Source organism: Podarcis erhardii (genome assembly GCF_964252035.2).
Source record: "Podarcis erhardii genome assembly, chromosome: 6".
In the NCBI taxonomy this organism is placed as follows: Eukaryota; Metazoa; Chordata; class Lepidosauria; order Squamata; family Lacertidae; genus Podarcis; species Podarcis erhardii.
Window position 1 is genome coordinate 28,371,634 of NC_138510.1, and position 16,618 is coordinate 28,388,251.

General features: G+C 44.6%; 2 protein-coding genes across 3 annotated transcripts in view; one reads left to right on the forward strand and one right to left on the reverse strand.

Annotated features, from left to right (window-relative positions):
- TGIF2 (TGFB induced factor homeobox 2) overlaps positions 1–16,618 on the reverse strand; it is a 377,907-nt gene that overhangs the window by 9,007 nt on the left and 352,282 nt on the right. The gene's annotated exons all lie outside the window — the stretch shown is intronic.
- DLGAP4 (DLG associated protein 4) overlaps positions 15,335–16,618 on the forward strand; it is a 330,460-nt gene continuing 329,176 nt past the window's right edge. Inside the window, exon 1 of one of the 2 annotated variants that reach the window (XM_081867584.1) lies at positions 15,335–15,459. The gene's annotated coding sequence lies outside the window, so the exon portion shown is untranslated. The remainder of the gene's footprint in view (positions 15,460–16,618) is intronic. The other variant, XM_081867586.1, reaches the window with a different exon arrangement.

Below are 16,618 nucleotides of genomic sequence, written 5' to 3' on the forward strand. Positions count from 1 at the left end.
AGTGGCAGAAAGATATTTCCAGATTTGTTTGGCAGGGCAAGAAGCCTCGAATAAAATTTAAGATATTAACTGATGCCAAAGAAAGAGGTGGATTTGCCCTGCCAGACCTTAAATTGTGTTATGAATCAGCTGCTTTTTGCTGGCTGAGAGAATGGCTGCTTCTTGAAAACACTGACGCGTTGGATCTAGAAGGTTTCAATAATGCTTTTGGCTGGCATGCATATTTGTGGTATGGTAAAGTAAAAGCACACAAAGCTTTTAAAAATCATATTGTTAGAAAAGCATTGTTTAATGTTTGGATAAGATATAAGGATTTGTTAGAAAAGAAAACCCCAAGATGGTTGTCACCAATGGAAGCGAAGGCACAAAAAAAACTCAATATGGAGGCCAAATGGCCGAAATATTGGGAAATTTTGGAACAAGATGGAGACAGAATAAAATTGCAGAGTTTTGAAAAATTGAAAAATAAAGTGCGAGATTGGCTCCATTATTATCAAATAATGGAGGCATACAATTTGGACAAAAAAGTTGGTTTCCAGGTGGAAAAATCAAAATTGGAAACAGAATTGTTAGATTCAAAAATCAAGAATTTGTCAAGAATGTATAACTTGCTGTTGAAATGGAACATGCAGGATGAAATGGTGAAATCTGATATGATTAAATGGGCACAAGATGTTGGACATAACATAATGATGGCTGACTGGGAACAGTTATGGACCACAGGTATGAAATTCACGGCATGTAATGCCCTAAGAGAAAACTTAATGAAAATGATTTATAGGTGGTACATGACACCAGTCAAGCTTGCAAAAATTTACCATTTGCCCGATAATAAATGTTGGAAATGTAATGAGATTGAAGGTACATTCTTTCACCTTTGGTGGACATGCCCAAGGATTAAGACATTCTGGGAGATGATTTATAACAAAATGAAAAAGGTATTTAAATATACCTTCCTGAAGAAACCAGAGGCCTTTCTCCTGGGCATGGTCGGCCAATTGGTGCCAAAGAAGGATAGAACATTTTTCATGTATGCAACAACAGCAGCAAGAATACTCATCGCGAAGTATTGGAAGACACAAGATTTACCCACCCGGGAAGAATGGCAGATGAAGTTGATGGACTATATGGAACTGGCGGAAATGACTGGCAGAATCCGAGACCAGGGAGAAGAGTCGGTGGAAGAAGACTGGAAAAAGTTTAAAGATTATTTACGGAAATATTGTAAAATTACTGAATGTTAGAAAAATGTTGGAATGAAGTTATATGGCTTTAATAGAAATGTTATAAGGAATTAAGTATAAACAGATTAATAGAGTATTAAAGGAAAAGATAAGGTTAGAATGTGTTAAGATAATTATAGGATAGAAAACAGAGGAAGATGGAAAGAAATTGCTGAAACAATTAACAGAAGTGGAATGCAAAAAGGGAGGTGTGAGGAGGTCGTGGAAATAAGTGAATGAAAGATAAGATACTGAAATTATTTGATGTGTTTTAAACTGTTTTTGTTTTGTTTTGTTAGTTTAATGTGTTAGTGTTATGTAGTGTTTTTGTATTGTATTGTTCTTTTTTTTTTTGTAGGGTTTAAATTGTTGGAAAAGTAATAAATATTACTAAAAAAAAAAAAAAAAGACCTCCAAAGAAGGAGACTCCACCACACTCCTTGGCAGCAAATTCCACTGTCGAACAGCTCTTACTGTCAGGAAGTTCTTCCTAATGTTTAGGTGGAATCTTCTTTCTTGTAGTTTGGAACCATTGCTCCGTGTCCACTTCTCTGGAGCAGCAGAAAACAACCTTTCTCCCTCCTCTATGTGACATCCTTTTATATATTTGAACATGGCTATCATATCACCCCTTAACCTTCTCTTCTCCAGGCTAAACATGCCCAGCTCCCTTAGCCGTTCCTCATAAGGCATCGTTTCCAGGCCTTTGACCATTTTGGTTGCCCTCCTCTGGACACGTTCCAGTTTGTCAGTGTCCTTCTTGAACTGTGGTGCCCAGAACTGGACACAGTACTCCAGGTGAAGTCTGACCAGAGCAGAATACAGTGGCACTATTACTTCCCTTGATCTAGATGCAATACTCCTATTGATGCAGCCCAGAATTGCATTGGCTTTTTTAGCTGCCGCGTCACACTGTTGGCTCATGTCAAGTTTGTGGTCAACCAAGACTCCTAGATCCTTTTCACATGTACTGCTCTCAAGCCAGGTGTCACCCATCTTGTATTTGTGCCTCTCATTTTTTTTGCCCAAGTGCAATACTTTACATTTCTCTCTGTTAAAATTCATCTTGTTTGTTTTGGCCCAGTTCTCTAATCTGTCAAGGTTGTTTTGAAGTGTGATCCTGTCCTCTGGGGTGTTAGCCACCCCTCCCAGTTTGGTGTCATCGGCAAATTTGATCAGGATGCCCTTGAGTCCATCATCCAAGTCGTTGATAAAGATGTTGAATAAGACAGAACCCTGTGGCAGCCCACTAGTCACTCTTTTCCAGGATGAAGAGGAACCATTGATGAGCACCCTTTGGGTTCGGTCAGTCAGCCAGTTACAAATCCACTGAGTGGTAGCATAGTCAAGACCGCATTTTACCAGCTTCTTTACAAGAATATCATGGGGCACCTTGTCAAATGCCTTGCTGAAATCAAGGTAGGCTACATCCACTGCGTTCCCTTCATCTACCAGGCTTGTAATTCTGTCAAAAAACGAGATCAGGTTAGTCTGACATGACTTATTTTTCAGAAATCCATGCTGACTATTGGTGATCACAGCATTCCTTTTTAGGTGCTCACAGACTGTTTGCTTAATGATCTGCTCCAGAATCTTCCCTGGTATTGATGTCAGACTGACTGGGCGGTAATTATTTGGGTCCTCTTTTTTCCCATTTTTGAAAATAGGGACAACATTTGCCCTCCTCCAGTCTGCCGGGACTTCGGCTGTTCTCCAGGAATTCTCAAAGATGACTGCCAGTGGTTCTGAGATCACATCTGCCAGTTCTTTTAATACTCTTGGATGCAGTTCATCTGGCCCTGGAGACTTGAATACATCTAGACTAGCCAAGTATTCTTGTACTTAGTTATTCTGGGCTGTGTTTCCTCTGCTGAATCATTTGCTCCAAATTCTTCAGGTCGGGCATTGTTTTCTTTATCGGAGAAGACTGAGGCAAAGAAGGCATTGAGGAATTCAGCCCTTTCTGTGTGCCCTGTTTGCATTTCACCATCTTCTCCTCTGAGTGACCCCACTGTTTCTTTGTTCTTCCTTTTGCTACGAACATACCCATAAAAGCCTTTTTTGTTGCTTTTAACCTCTCTAGCAAGCCTGAGTTAATTCTGTGCTTTAGCTTTTCTGACTTTGTGTCTACATGTGCTGGCTATTTGTTTGAATTCCTCTTTGGTGGTTTCCCCCCTTTTCCATTTTTTGTACACATCCTTTTTAAATCTTAACTCAGTTAAAAGTTCTTTAGATAGCCACCCTGGCTTCTTTAGGCACCTTCCATGTTTCTGTCTCATTGGTATTGCCTGAAGTTGTGCTTTTACTATCTCCCTCTTAACAAACTCCCAGCCATCATGAACTCCCTTTCCCTTTAGTATTACTGTCCATGGGATCTCACCCAGCACTTCCCTAAGTTTTATGAAGTCGGCTTTCTTAAAGTCAAGAAATTGAGTCCTGGTATGCTTGGCTGCTCCTTTCCACTGTATAGTAAACTTCAGAAGAGCATGATCACTCGCGCCTAATGATCCTTCCACTTCTACCCCACTAACCAGGTCATCAACATTGGTTAGGACCAGATCTAAAATGGCTGTTCCTCTTGTTGCTTCTCCCACTTTCTGGACAATGAAGTTGTCTGCAAGGCCAGTGAGGAATCTGTTTGACCTTATGCTCTTGGCTGAGTTTGACATCCAACAAATATCCGGGTAATTGAAGTTCCCCATTACTGCTATCTCCCTTCCTTTTGCATGCTTGGCCATCTGTTCCAGGAAGGCATCATCTATGTCCTCCGTTTGGCTTGGGGATCTATAGTAAACTCCCACAATGAGGTCCCTGTTATTCTTCTCTCCCTTAATTTTGACCCAAATGCTCTCACTTTGGCTTTGAGGTTCTAAATCTTGGATCTCTTCACAGGTATACACATCCCTGACATATAATGCCACTCCTCCTCCTTTCTTGACTGGTCTGTTTCTCTGAAATAGATTGTATCCCTCCATTATTACATTCCAGTCGTGGGACTTATCCCACCAGGTTTCAGTGATGCCTATTATGTCATATTTAGTTTGCTGTACCAAGAGCTCAAGCTCATCTTGTTTATTTCCCATGCCATGCGCATTAGTGTTCAGACAATGAAGTCCATTATTCATCCCCCCGTGTCTCTTATTTAAGGATTTTTTCCTCCCACCACTAGGTCTGCGTGCTGTTGGCTCCATTTGGTCTATGACATTTGGATGATCATCTTCATCAATTGATAGACTCCTACCTTCAGGAGCACTGTCTCCCTCCCCCACATTAGTCAGTTTAAAGCCCTCCTGATGAGGTTTCTGAGATTTTTGGCAAAAACATTCCTCCCAACCGTTGTGAGGTGCAGCCCATCGCTTGCCAGAAGTCCATCTTCAAGAAACTGTCGTCCGTGATCTAAGAATCCAAACCGTTCCTGTTTACACCATTTGCGAAGCCAGCTGTTCACTTCCACTATTTTTCCCTCTCTCCCTGGGCCACGTCGTTCAACTGGGAGGACAGATGAGATGACAATTTGTGCATTTAATTGCTTCAATTTCCTGCCCAGAGCCTCGTAGTCTCTTTTGATCTTCTGGAGGCTATTGCTTGCAGTGTCATTGGTTCCCACATGAACCAAGAGGAAGGGGTATTTGTCAGTGGGTTTTATGATTCATTCCTTGCAGTCGTTCAGTTACATCTTGGATCTTAGCCCCGGGGAGACAGCACACTTCCCGAGACATCTTGTCAGGCCCACAGATCACTGCTTCTGTTCCCCTCAGTAAGGAATCCCCTATCACCACTACACACCTCCTCTTAGGTCTGGTTGGGGTTCTTTCGTGAGCTGTCTGTTCCAAGGTCGCCTGCACATTCCCCGAGGACTGACTTTGCTGCTCGTCTTCATATACCTGATCGACTGTAATGAGGGAGAGATTCTCAAATGGAGTCTGCTCTTCGTCTTCCATGCTAAGGGAGAGGATCTCAAAGCGATTGTGTATTTCTAAACAATCAGAGCGAACCCTGGGCCTCCCACTTCTTTGAGTCATGTTTCTCCATATATCTGGCTCCTGTGTTGGTGAACTAGCCTCCTTCTCAGGGGAGTCCCCTGTCTCCTCCTTGGTGGAGACGGTGTGCTCTGTTGCTTCCAAGAAGAGCTCCAGCTCTCTAATTCTTTGGAGCGTAGCTACATGTTTCTCCAGTTGCTGGACTTTGTCTTCTAAGAGGGCAATCAACATGCAGTTGCTGCAGATAAAGCTGCCTGCAACCTTTGGCAAGATGGCAAACATTGCGCAGGAACCACAGGCGACTGCAGCTGTTCCCTCACCCTCCATCTTAAGAACGTGTCGTTGGGGGTGGCTACAGCGGTCCTCCATCATAAAAAGCGTGAAGACAGGACAAATAACTCCCCCCCAAAAAAACCTAGGTCTCCCCCAACAAACGTTTGAGACTAGCTCCCCTAAATCTAAAAGATGGATCAAACTGCGTGCGCCGCTGCCCTGCAAGCTCTGATAAGCTCCTCCCACAGCTAATCACCTGCCTCAACAGAAAGCCTGCCCCCTCTGACCTTTGCACAGGGAGAGCAGCTAATCAGCCACAAAGAAACACACACACCAGAAAGCCCTTTTTGCTCCTTCTTCAGCTGCTGCCCTGCAAGCTCTTCACAGTCCATGACACCTTTGGTCAAGGATGTTCTCCAATTCGAGTGCTCACAGGCCAGTGTTTCCCAATTGTCGGTGTTCATACTACATTTTTTTAAGATTTGTCTTGAGAGTCTTACTCATAGGGTGATGGAGGATGGCAAAGGGATGGGGGGGGGGTCAGTGCACAGGAACCACAGCAGGAGGACCCAGAGCCAGAGGGACTCTGACTCCACAAACACAGCAGGTTCTGAAGCAGTGGGGGGCATTCTAGGAGTCTGAGGCAGGCAAGGGCCCACAGCCCAGCTCCCTAGTTGACCAGGTGGGACTCAGTAGCTCTGAGAGAAGGTGTGTGCTTCCTCAGCTGGAGTAGGCTTGGAACAGGTGAGGGTCATATGCCTCATCAAGTCCAGAGTGCAAAGTACAAAAGGGAAGCAGATCAAAGGTACTGTGTCTGCTGAACTGCCCATGTTGATGGACTTTGGCTTGGATGCTCCTGGATCTCTGTAGGACTGTGCTTTGGGTTTGACTCTGGACTGTATCCTGACTGCTGAACTTCAAACTTGGCTGCTTGGTTTGACCCTGAACTGTGTTTCCTGACCTTTGGACCTTGCTTGTGTGGATTGACTTTGAACTTTGGACTTGCCAGGTAAGCCAGGGGCTCAGGACAAGGTGTGAGATAATCTTGCCATACTGTTACCTCAAGTTCCTAAGTTGCTGGTTTTTCTACTGGTACAGCCACCCTGCCTTCTACTTCCTTTCCTGCTCCTATCATTTTTGTATGACAGTTTCCAAGACTGTGTGTGCACTAGCGGTTCTTGTCTGACTGATAGCACCCAGGTGTGGTGCATGTTAAGTAGAGTGTCTGGGTTGACTATGCATTATCATCGCTCTGATATACACTCCCCTTTCAGATCTGCACAGGCCTGCCTCTGCCTCCTAAATGTTACTAAATGGTTCACAAGGTTTTGTGTGAAAGCGAGGAACACATTAATCCTGTGCTAAACAATAGCAAGTATACCGCTGTAATGATGAAGTTGCTTAAGAAGCCTCTCCTGTGTTACCTACCAAGATTTCTATGTAGGTAGAAATAACCGCTCTCATTGATCCAGAATGATTTCTTAGTATGAATGGATGCTTCTGGGGATTTCTGTGAAGGTTGCTAAGCTACTGGTTGGATACAGAAAAATGCTGTGTCAAATGTAACTGGATTGTGAATGGCAACTAGCAAGAGGAAAATTACTTCTGAAAGGTGTCACGAGCATTTGAGCGCATCCTTTTATGTGGAGCCTAAAATCTCCTCCCTTGGAGTATACCACAGAGGCAAAGAGCGGCTATCAAACCCCCTAAAGGCTATTTTGTCCTTGGAATTATTGCTAAGGATTGTGGGTAGAAAATCTATTACCCCTATTATCTTTTACTGTCTGCAGGTGTGGTCTTTCCAGGGCAGATCCACACCATACATTTAAAGCACAGGGAACCATTGTTTCCTACTTAGAGCTATGAATCCCTCTCCTTAAAGTACAGTTCCCAGGATTGTTTGGGGAAAAATCACATGTTTTAAATGTGCATTGGATGTGTTTTAAATTTATGGTGTCGGTCTGCCCAGTCTCATCCAGTTCAGTATCCAATTCTATTTTATGTAGTGACATAAGAGTCTAAGGAAGTGAGTTTGTATTGAACTTGCAGAGTTACGCAACAAAAGAACAGTTTACCAATAGAAATCCTTTTTTGTTGTTGAACACAGAGGATTGCATCCAGGCTTAGAGTAGATGCTTGAAATCACCAGGTCTATTCTAAGCATGAAGCCAACCCAGAGAGAAAAGGGAAATTTATCAAATAAAATAACAGAATATATTCTACCGTATTTTTCGCCCTATAAGACGCACCTTTTCCCCTTCAAAAATGAAGGGGAAATGTGTGTGCATCCTAGGGGGTGAATGCAGGCTCCTTGGCTTCAGCGATAGCAACGCGAAGCCTCCGAAGCCTGCGCTCCGGAGGCTTCGCATTGCTTCCGCTGAAGCCAGGAGAGTCTGCTCTTTGAGGCTGGCGGTGGGGGAAAGCAGCGCTTCCCCCATCGCCAGCCCCAGAGGATGGGGGGCAGCGGGGAGGCGCGCAACGCCTTCCCGCTACTCTCCAACCCGGCTTTGAGGCTGGCGGTGGGGAAAGCAGCGCAGAGGATGGGGGGGCACAATCTGGAGCGAAAAGCCCGCAGGAGCTGCGCAGTCTTTAAAGAGCGCGCTGCTCTTGGGAGCTTTTCCCCAAAGAGGGAGAAGGGACTGACTGGCCGAGTCCGTCCCTTCTCCCTCCTGTGGGCTTTTGCGGGAGATGGGGGAATTCCCCCACCTCCCGCAAAAGCAGGCAAAAGCCATGTGCTCTTTAAAGGGGCTGCGCGGCTTCTGCTGGCTTTTCTAGGAGGTGGGGGAATTCCCCCACCTCCCGCAGAAGCCGTGCACTCCTTAAAGGGGCTGCGCGGCTTCTGCTGGCTTTTCTAGGAGGTGGGGGAATTCCCCCACCTCCCGCAGAAGCCATGCGCTCTTTAAAGGGGCTGCGCGGCTTCTGCTGGCTTTTCTAGGAGGTGGGGGAATTCCCCCACGTGGTAGAAAAGCCCATAGGAGCCACGCAGCCTTTAAAGAGCGTGCCGCTCTTGGGGGCTTTTCCCCAAGGAGGGAGAAGGGACTGACTGGCCGAGTCCATCCCTTATCCCTCCTGGTCGAAATTTGCATAACTTGGTTATCAAAATGTATCTAGAAAGCAATTTCTTCATCACAGTTCTCTATCACTTATTTAGTGGCAAGTATTACACGGACAGATTGTTTGTGATCTGTCCTTGTCTGATAGGATATTGGTGAGTATGGAATACTTGTGCCACATATTAAGAGAGACATTTGAGTTGGCTAATATATACCACACTTCAAACCATGTTCACAATGGAAGCATGTCTTAAGGTTCTTGATGGTGTTTACTTCATTGCTAGTTTTCCAATCTACACTTTAGGATTGCAGCAAAAGGCAGCTGATTCATTCTAGACTTGCCAAACTGATATGGCTCCCAAAAGATGAGCGTGGAGCTGCCACGAAACTTCAGACATGTTTCCAAAGGATCAGCACGATGAGTTCAGCTCAGCTTGGATATGCTGCTTGGTGCTTCTTCCTGCATCTTATGAACTGAGTGTTGGTGCAACCTCTAGATCAGCAGGAAATCTCTGCCCCTTTACTGCTTGCTTATCCCTCTTATAGCATAACATAACAGGTTTAAGTGGAGCTTTGTTATGGCTCCTTGCTGGGCAGCCAGCTTCGCTGCTTCCATGTGAGAGTCATATCTGGCATTATCAGTAGATGCATCTTGCTTTGGCAGACCTCCCAGTCAATATCTAGGTAATTAAAAAGCCCTTGTGATTAAAGCACCAGCTTTCTCATGTCCCTCTAATTTCTAATCTATGCTGTATAAATGCCCTAAGGTATATAATGCCAGTCAAGAGCCACCTGAGCCCCTGAATTGTCCTTATCTGCACTGTTCACTGGGCTCATTGAGAGTTTACCTGCTGCTTTTAGCCACCTCATGAACGTACCTTAAATCTGCAGCAATTGACATGTCCAAGCATTTGATATTTTTGCATTGCTTCTTCAACATAATTGTCTTGGCTGTGAGTCCTGGAAGACTCGCTCCCTGCCTTGCAGGCTTTTTCCCACCTGGCCTGGGAGGGCAAGGCCCTGGCTGACTCCAGCTACAAAAGCTGAGGATGCTGCTCTTGAGCTGGGGTATTGTTTGGGATTTTTTTGTTGGCAGGGTTGTTGCTGTTCTCTCTCTCTCTCTCTCTCTCTCTCTCTCTCTCTCTCTCTCTCTCACACACACACACACACACACTCACACATCTTGTTGTGATACGGTATATGTGGAAATTGCTCAGTAGAATTGATGTATTTACCCATCCCAATCATGATGAAACTGCTCCCAAAGTAATAATAGTAATAATAATAATAATAATAATAATAATAATAATAATAATAATAATTTATTATTTATACCCCGCCCATCTGGCTGGGCTTCCCAAGCCACTCTGGGGGGCTTCCAAAAAAATATTAAAATACTGTAATACATCAAACATTAAAAGCTTCCCTAAACAGGGCTGCCTTCAGATGTCTAGATGTCTTCTAAAAGTCTGGAAGTTGTTGTTCTCTTTGATATCTGGTGGGAGGGCTTTCCACATGGAGGGTGCCACTACCGAGAAGGCCCTCTGCCTGGTTCCCTGTAACTTGGCTTCTCGCAGTGAGGGAACCGCCAGAAGGCCCTCAGTGCTGGACCTCAGTGTCCGGGTAGAATGATGGGGGTGGAGACACTCCTTCTCCTTGCCTTGGCAGCTACTCTGTTCTCTCATCATCTACTTGGTAAGGGGTCTGAGACTCCGGGAGCAGTTGCATCATGATTGGGCCTAGGAGAAAGCAACTCTGTGGAAGAAGAAGTAACTTCTTAAAGGAAGCCGGAAATGCCCAGAACAAAGTGTCAGCAAAATGGACAATGACCTTTCTCCCCTCTCATCCCCCCGCCAGTTTATCATAAAGAGGCTAAAATTGAAGTGCCTTCCTGTAACAAAAGCCATTTTCACAAGTGTGGAGCTCAGACTGTGGCATTTCAATGTTCTTTTTCTGTCTGGTCTTTGCTCTGCTGCTCCTGCTGTCTTTCCATTTAACAGCTATTTGAAGCCTACTTGTATTTCTGACCCGAGGGATATCGGCATCATCATCTTAAACAACAACAATACCTATTTATTAACCGTCTTATAACCACTGCCCCAAGGCAATTTACACATAAAACAACTAAAAATAGTTAAAAGCATAAAAACAACAAATGCATTTGAAATGAGACTAAATCCTAACAAGCAGACATTGGTGGTAAAGGCCAATTTATCCACCTGAGAATGCCTGTCTAATATGCAGCTAAGCAGCAGTACTGGGCTTCTTCTGCCTATAAATGCCAGGGTGACATGTGGAAAGCCCAGCAGGTTCTCCTTCAACCAGGCCAGCAGGTTCAAAATATACCTAGTGAATGGTATTATCTTCATATCCCCACACCTATTTGCGAATAACACATCAAACTTCAGAAGAATCTTATGAATAGAAAACCCAGCTCTGCAGAATCTATAAAGTCCTCTCAGCTGCTGTTGGGCCAGAAAGTTAGAATTCTGCCTGTAGCATTTTGCCAAGGCATTAATGTACCTTGCAGCCATGCTGACAGTTACCTTTGGAAGAAATCCATTAAATCGGATTTGCCTTTGCCCACTATTCCTCAAGGCCCCAACCTTGGTTACTGACAAAAAATCTGCAAATTTCAGCCTAAAAACAAAAGCTACTTTAGATATAACAGGCCTCATAACTGTTGTGGCAGCATTTCTTCTTTATGATTCTGCAAAAAGACTTCAGCCATTCCACAGATCTAGTGTTGCCATCAGTTCACAGCTGTATCAAACTGTATTTTAGGAACTCTGTACATAATAGGTAGGGAGGGTATTTTTACTGAGTGGTGGGAAGTGCCAGGGGCAGAGCCACAGGTTTAGCATCCTTTGGATAAGAGGGCACTGCAAACTTAAGATGTCTTTGACACTTTGGGGGAAGGGCCATAGTTCAGTTGTAGAACATTTGCCCTGTATGAAGAAAACCCAGTCCCCAGCATCTCCAGACAGGGCTTGGGGTGTGGGCAGTGGCGTAGCGTGGGTTGTCAGCACCCGGGGCAAGGCAAGTAATTTGCGCCCCCTAACCCGTGGATTTGCGCCCCCTAACCCGTGGATTTGCCCTAACCCCAGATGTTGCGCCCGGTGCGGCCGGCCCCCCCTGCACCCCCCACGCTACGCCACTGGGTGTGGGGACCCCCATCCAAAATCCTGGAGAGCTGCTACCAGTCAGTGTAATTATATTGAGCTAGACAGAACAATGATTTGCCTCAGTATATGACAGCTTCCTATGTTTCTTATTCAGATATATGAGCAGAGCACAGTGAATGCAAGTCCCACTCCTATAAGTAGACCACACAGCCTTAAGCATCTCCCCTCACAGAATATCATTGAGGGTATCATGGTTTCTACTTAAGCAGCAAATTACCTGGCTGTCCATAATTAGCTGGGTTAAAAGATAAAAACTTCATCACAAAACTGGGAATAGGGAGAGAGTTTCCTTCTTGAAATGATTACTTATAATATGGATATGGAGCTTTATTTGCTGTCTCTCTCCAGCTTTGCTGCCCCATTGCAAATGACTATCTGCTTAGATCAGACATGTCTGACTTGTGGCCTTCCAGCTATTGCTGAACTAGCTCAGTTGGTCGGAGTGTGGTGCCAAGGTTGCAAGTTTGATCCCTGCATAGGACACTTGCATATTCCTGCATTGCAGGGGGGGGGGTTGGAATAGATTATCCTCAGGGTCCCTTCCAACTGTACAATTTTATGATTCTGCATCATTGCTGGTTGCCGCTGATGGAGAGCCACAGGTTAGCCACCCCTGTTTCAGATATTAGTTCGGCAAATGTACCTGCACTTTTCTGGAATCAAACTTATATCCACAATAGAAAGGCAAACAGCAGTCTGTTTCCATTTTTTCTGAGACTGAAGCTTCCAAAATCATTGAAACAGTGTACATATGAGTCAATACAGATGAGGATGCTGGAGTAGTTGGTAAACTTTAACTGGGTTGAATTATAAAAGTTACCCAATTAATAGGTGTGATTAGTTTATTATATCATTAATCACAGATTAGGTGCATCTTAATTGGAGCAGTCGCTGAAAGGCACTGATTTTGTGGTAACCTGTCTGTGGTCTCCAGACAGATGTTGTCATGTGTAAGAAGGTGCCAGGTGACAACAAATAATAATGTATGTTCCCCTCTACATTGTGGGTGGGGTTTGCCCTGGATGCCTCACACACACTCCAAATCAGGCATCCTGAATCTAGCAGTGGTCTGGACACTGACTCAGAGGCTGCTGCAGTATCAGATGGGTCAGGTTCAGAGCTCAGAGCTGCAGGCTCTATAAGGGGGGACCTGCAGGCTCTAAGGCCAGAGCTCAGGTCCTCACAGGAACCTTCCCTTCAGCCTGAAGAACCAGATGCCTCTCACTGTACATCACCAGTCTGCAGAATGCTGGAGGAGTGCCCATCCTTAGACCTGAGGGCTGGTCCTTTGAAGATCTGAAGTTCTCTGCAAGGGGGTGGAATCTGGACATGTAATCTGAAAATAGAGGCTTAAAAAGCTGCAGTCTGTTCCCATCCTTCAGAGTCTGTTGCTCACATGGAGCTATCCATGGTCTGGGTACTTTTTCCATGGGATCCAGCATTAGGCTAGGCCACAAGTGTCCCCACTAATATTGTATTAGTTGGAAAGAGAAGTGTTAAAATGACAGAGTTGATTTCTAGGGAGGTGAGATGGACCACAGAGCAGGACATGGCTAGAATGCAATCTATAAAATGGTGAAGAAATCAATACAGGCCAAAATGTAGTCTGACTGGAATGGCTCTTAAAAATGTGTATTAAAAGCTTCTTTTCACAGGTTATTCTAAATTTAGCCTCTACTTTTGCTTTATCAGTGCTTTCAGACAACCTGTTCACTGAACATTCATCCTGATTTTATTTTTTTTGCAGGGAAGCAGGATGTTGCTGTCTGTTTAATGTTTGATCTGTTTGTGAAGAGGTTAGATGACACTGTGTCAAGTGTTATCCCACACTTTTCAAGGCATTTTTCTGTCACTTTCCTTATCACAAGAAGTCTGATCTTTTAGGGAAGCAGGTTTGTTGCAACTCACCTCCCAAACAACTATAATTGAATTTGCCGATTGAGCCCGACACGAAATCAGCAGCAGTTAGGATGTGCCCCAAACTCCATATCAACAACAGCATACATAAATATAAAAATATATATTGTACACTGCTCAGAGAGCTCTTTGATTAAGCAATGTATAAATCTTACAAATAAATATTGATGAAAGCAATAGATTAGAAAGTATGTTTAAATCCCATTTATGCCAGTGATGTGCCACAAGAAGTAGTTGAACCAATCAATAGCTCACATTGCAACTTGCTTTTTGAGAGCTTTGGATCTATTTTACTATTGTTTCAGCTCAAAAACTAGGGCAAGTTAGTGACTGACCTAAAATATCAACCTAGAACTGCCACTCTGAATGGGCAATGGAAGAATGAGAGGGGCTGGGCTGGCCAGCCCTTATTTTCTAACTGTTTGTCTGCATGTCTGAACTCCACTTATGAGCATTTTGATTGTACAACATATGCCTTTACTATCTGCAGCCTTGGTTGTATGCAAATGAAATTCCGATTGCTTATAAACTTCTGGATGAAAACACAGTGGGCATGGGGGGCATGGTGGACTACAGTATATGCTGCACATGTAAAATTAAGTGGGTTAGCAAAATAGCACAACCCCCTCCAACCTCCCAAAACACACCTTTTCACTGCTGCTAACAGTGGAATTTTATATGACATTGTGCATAAGCAGACCATGCCATGACTCAATCACCGTCTACTGCAAAATCCCATAGCCTTCAATGAAGCTCCTCAGAAACCAAAAAAAACTTGAGGACTGTGCCTCTAATTGCCCTTTTCTGCTGTGCAGCTTGCAAACAGAAGGGCTGGGAAATGCAAGGAGTTATTGTCATGGTCATTATTACTAATTTGTCAGGCTGTCATTCTCTGGCCTGTGGAACAGTCACAACAATAGCAAGCGGCTCCCCACCCTCTTGTTCTTTTTTAAAATACATGCCTCAAAAGAAAGGAAACAGCAATTGCTTGCGGATTGGCTTTTTATTATTACTATCGTGCCAGATTTCACCTGCTGCTGAGCTGTGGCTATTTTATTCCAGCCGGGGAGCTCTACCCATCTCAAAAAATCAAGGCGTGCTGTGAAAGCACTGACTAAGCCTCCAACCGAGCAGGGTCTGTCTGTCGCCTGCCTCTTTATATTGCCTGCATCTTCTTGCTAATAACTTATTGAGTGCCTCAGATTTTCTGGTGTGTTGACCTTATGCATGATTCAGGTTGCCAGAGGCACAATAATACGATGTGCAGCGGCAGCTTTGGCCCAGCTCTTTTCCTGCCCTAGTTTCCATTCTCTCTCTCTCTCTCTCTCTCTCTCTCTCTCTCTGTGTGTGTGTAGTATTCCAGGCTCCTACAAATCCAGATCTGGTTTTGGGGCCTGCCTTCTTCTTCTTCTTCTTCTTCTCTCTCTCTCTCTTGCATCTCTGCCTCCCCCCCCTCCCTCCCAACCTCTCTTCACTGTACTCTCAGGGGGATCTCACTCAGCACTGCTGCAGCATCACTAACAACCTCAATCCAGGAGACCAGGAAAGAGAGGCGGAAGGGGGAGGAAAAGCTGAATGAATGGGCATCGCATCAGTGATCATTATGGGGAGAACGGTGGCTGCTGCATAAAGAGGATTTTCTTTCTTTCCTTTTTTTATTTTAAAGGAGGGGGGTGGGTGGGAAAGGGAAGAAGACAAGGGAAAGAAGAAAGACCTGCCACAGCAATTAAGCCAGGCTTCATCGCAAAGCTTTCTTGGGACAAGTACTCCATGGCAAGGGGGAGCGTCTGCCAGGGCATCAGCTGTTGTCCCTTCCATTGACACCCAGGTGAGTCCAGCATTGTGCCGGTGGAAGAAAAAGCAGCTGTATAGGGCCTTAACCAATGGCACAAGTGCCTTGGGGAGTGTTGGCTTTCAACAATGAAGTGTGAAATGGAGAGACGCTACAGTTATTTACTGTGCTCGCTATTTCAAGTGAGATGGATAGGATGTTTGTTTGTGTTTTGTGTTTGTGTGTGTGTGTGTGTGTGTGTGTGTGCAGAGGAGTCGTCTTCTCTCTTATTTACCTCTTTTGTGCAACACCCCCAAATGCCAGTGATTGTTTTGCTTCTGTCAATACAGAGCCCCAGCCAGCCTTGGCAATTCTCTTGGTTACTCCACAGTTCTTAAGACCTTGAAATGTACCTGCTCATGCTTTTGGTACCTGGTACCTGGTTCCTGATATGAGGGCTGGGGGAAGAGAATGTTAATTGCCATCAACAGTGTGTCTCTTTGTGTGTGTTTTTGTAGAGATTACATATAGTGTTGAGGAAAAGGGAGCCATTGAATGTGATTGTACTTGGCAGCAGGATTTGAGTGTTCTGTGTTGCTATTGATTTTATGCGTCACGGAGTCAGATACCATGGTGATGGGCAGCAGTGAGGTGGGTGGGTGGTTCATATTTGGGCCCACTAAGTTAGCCCCCGGTAACATCCCAAAAAGACAGGCAGGCATGACTGAGGACAACTGGTTTCATTCTGCTGTCGGGAGATGGTAGAGAGTGTCTGAATAGCCCGAGCTGTGTTTTGACATCATAAGGAATAGGGTGGGAGAGAGTCCTTTTGGAGGAGACCTAATGATGGATTTATAGGTTTGCTGAAGAGATTTATATCCTGCATTGCCGTGAAGGTGTCCAAGGTGGTTAACAATGATGTGAAATCCAACCAAACATGATAACGAGGAACAAAGGCTGTGGGTGAAATCACTTAAAACTAACCATTTCTAGACAGAAATATGAATAAAAAGCCAGGTCAATAACCTGCCTGAATGTAGAAGCATTTGTTTCTGGGGGCTGGGAGGAGATGTGCTGCGTAGTTGGAGAAAACTTAGGATATTTGCCAACTCACATGGCTGAGACTCATGTTCGAAGCCTTGTTCCGATTTCCTCGGTTGTACTCTGCAGTCTTCCTGAAGCACACTCCAGGAAGACGCTATGCTCTTAAGCACTG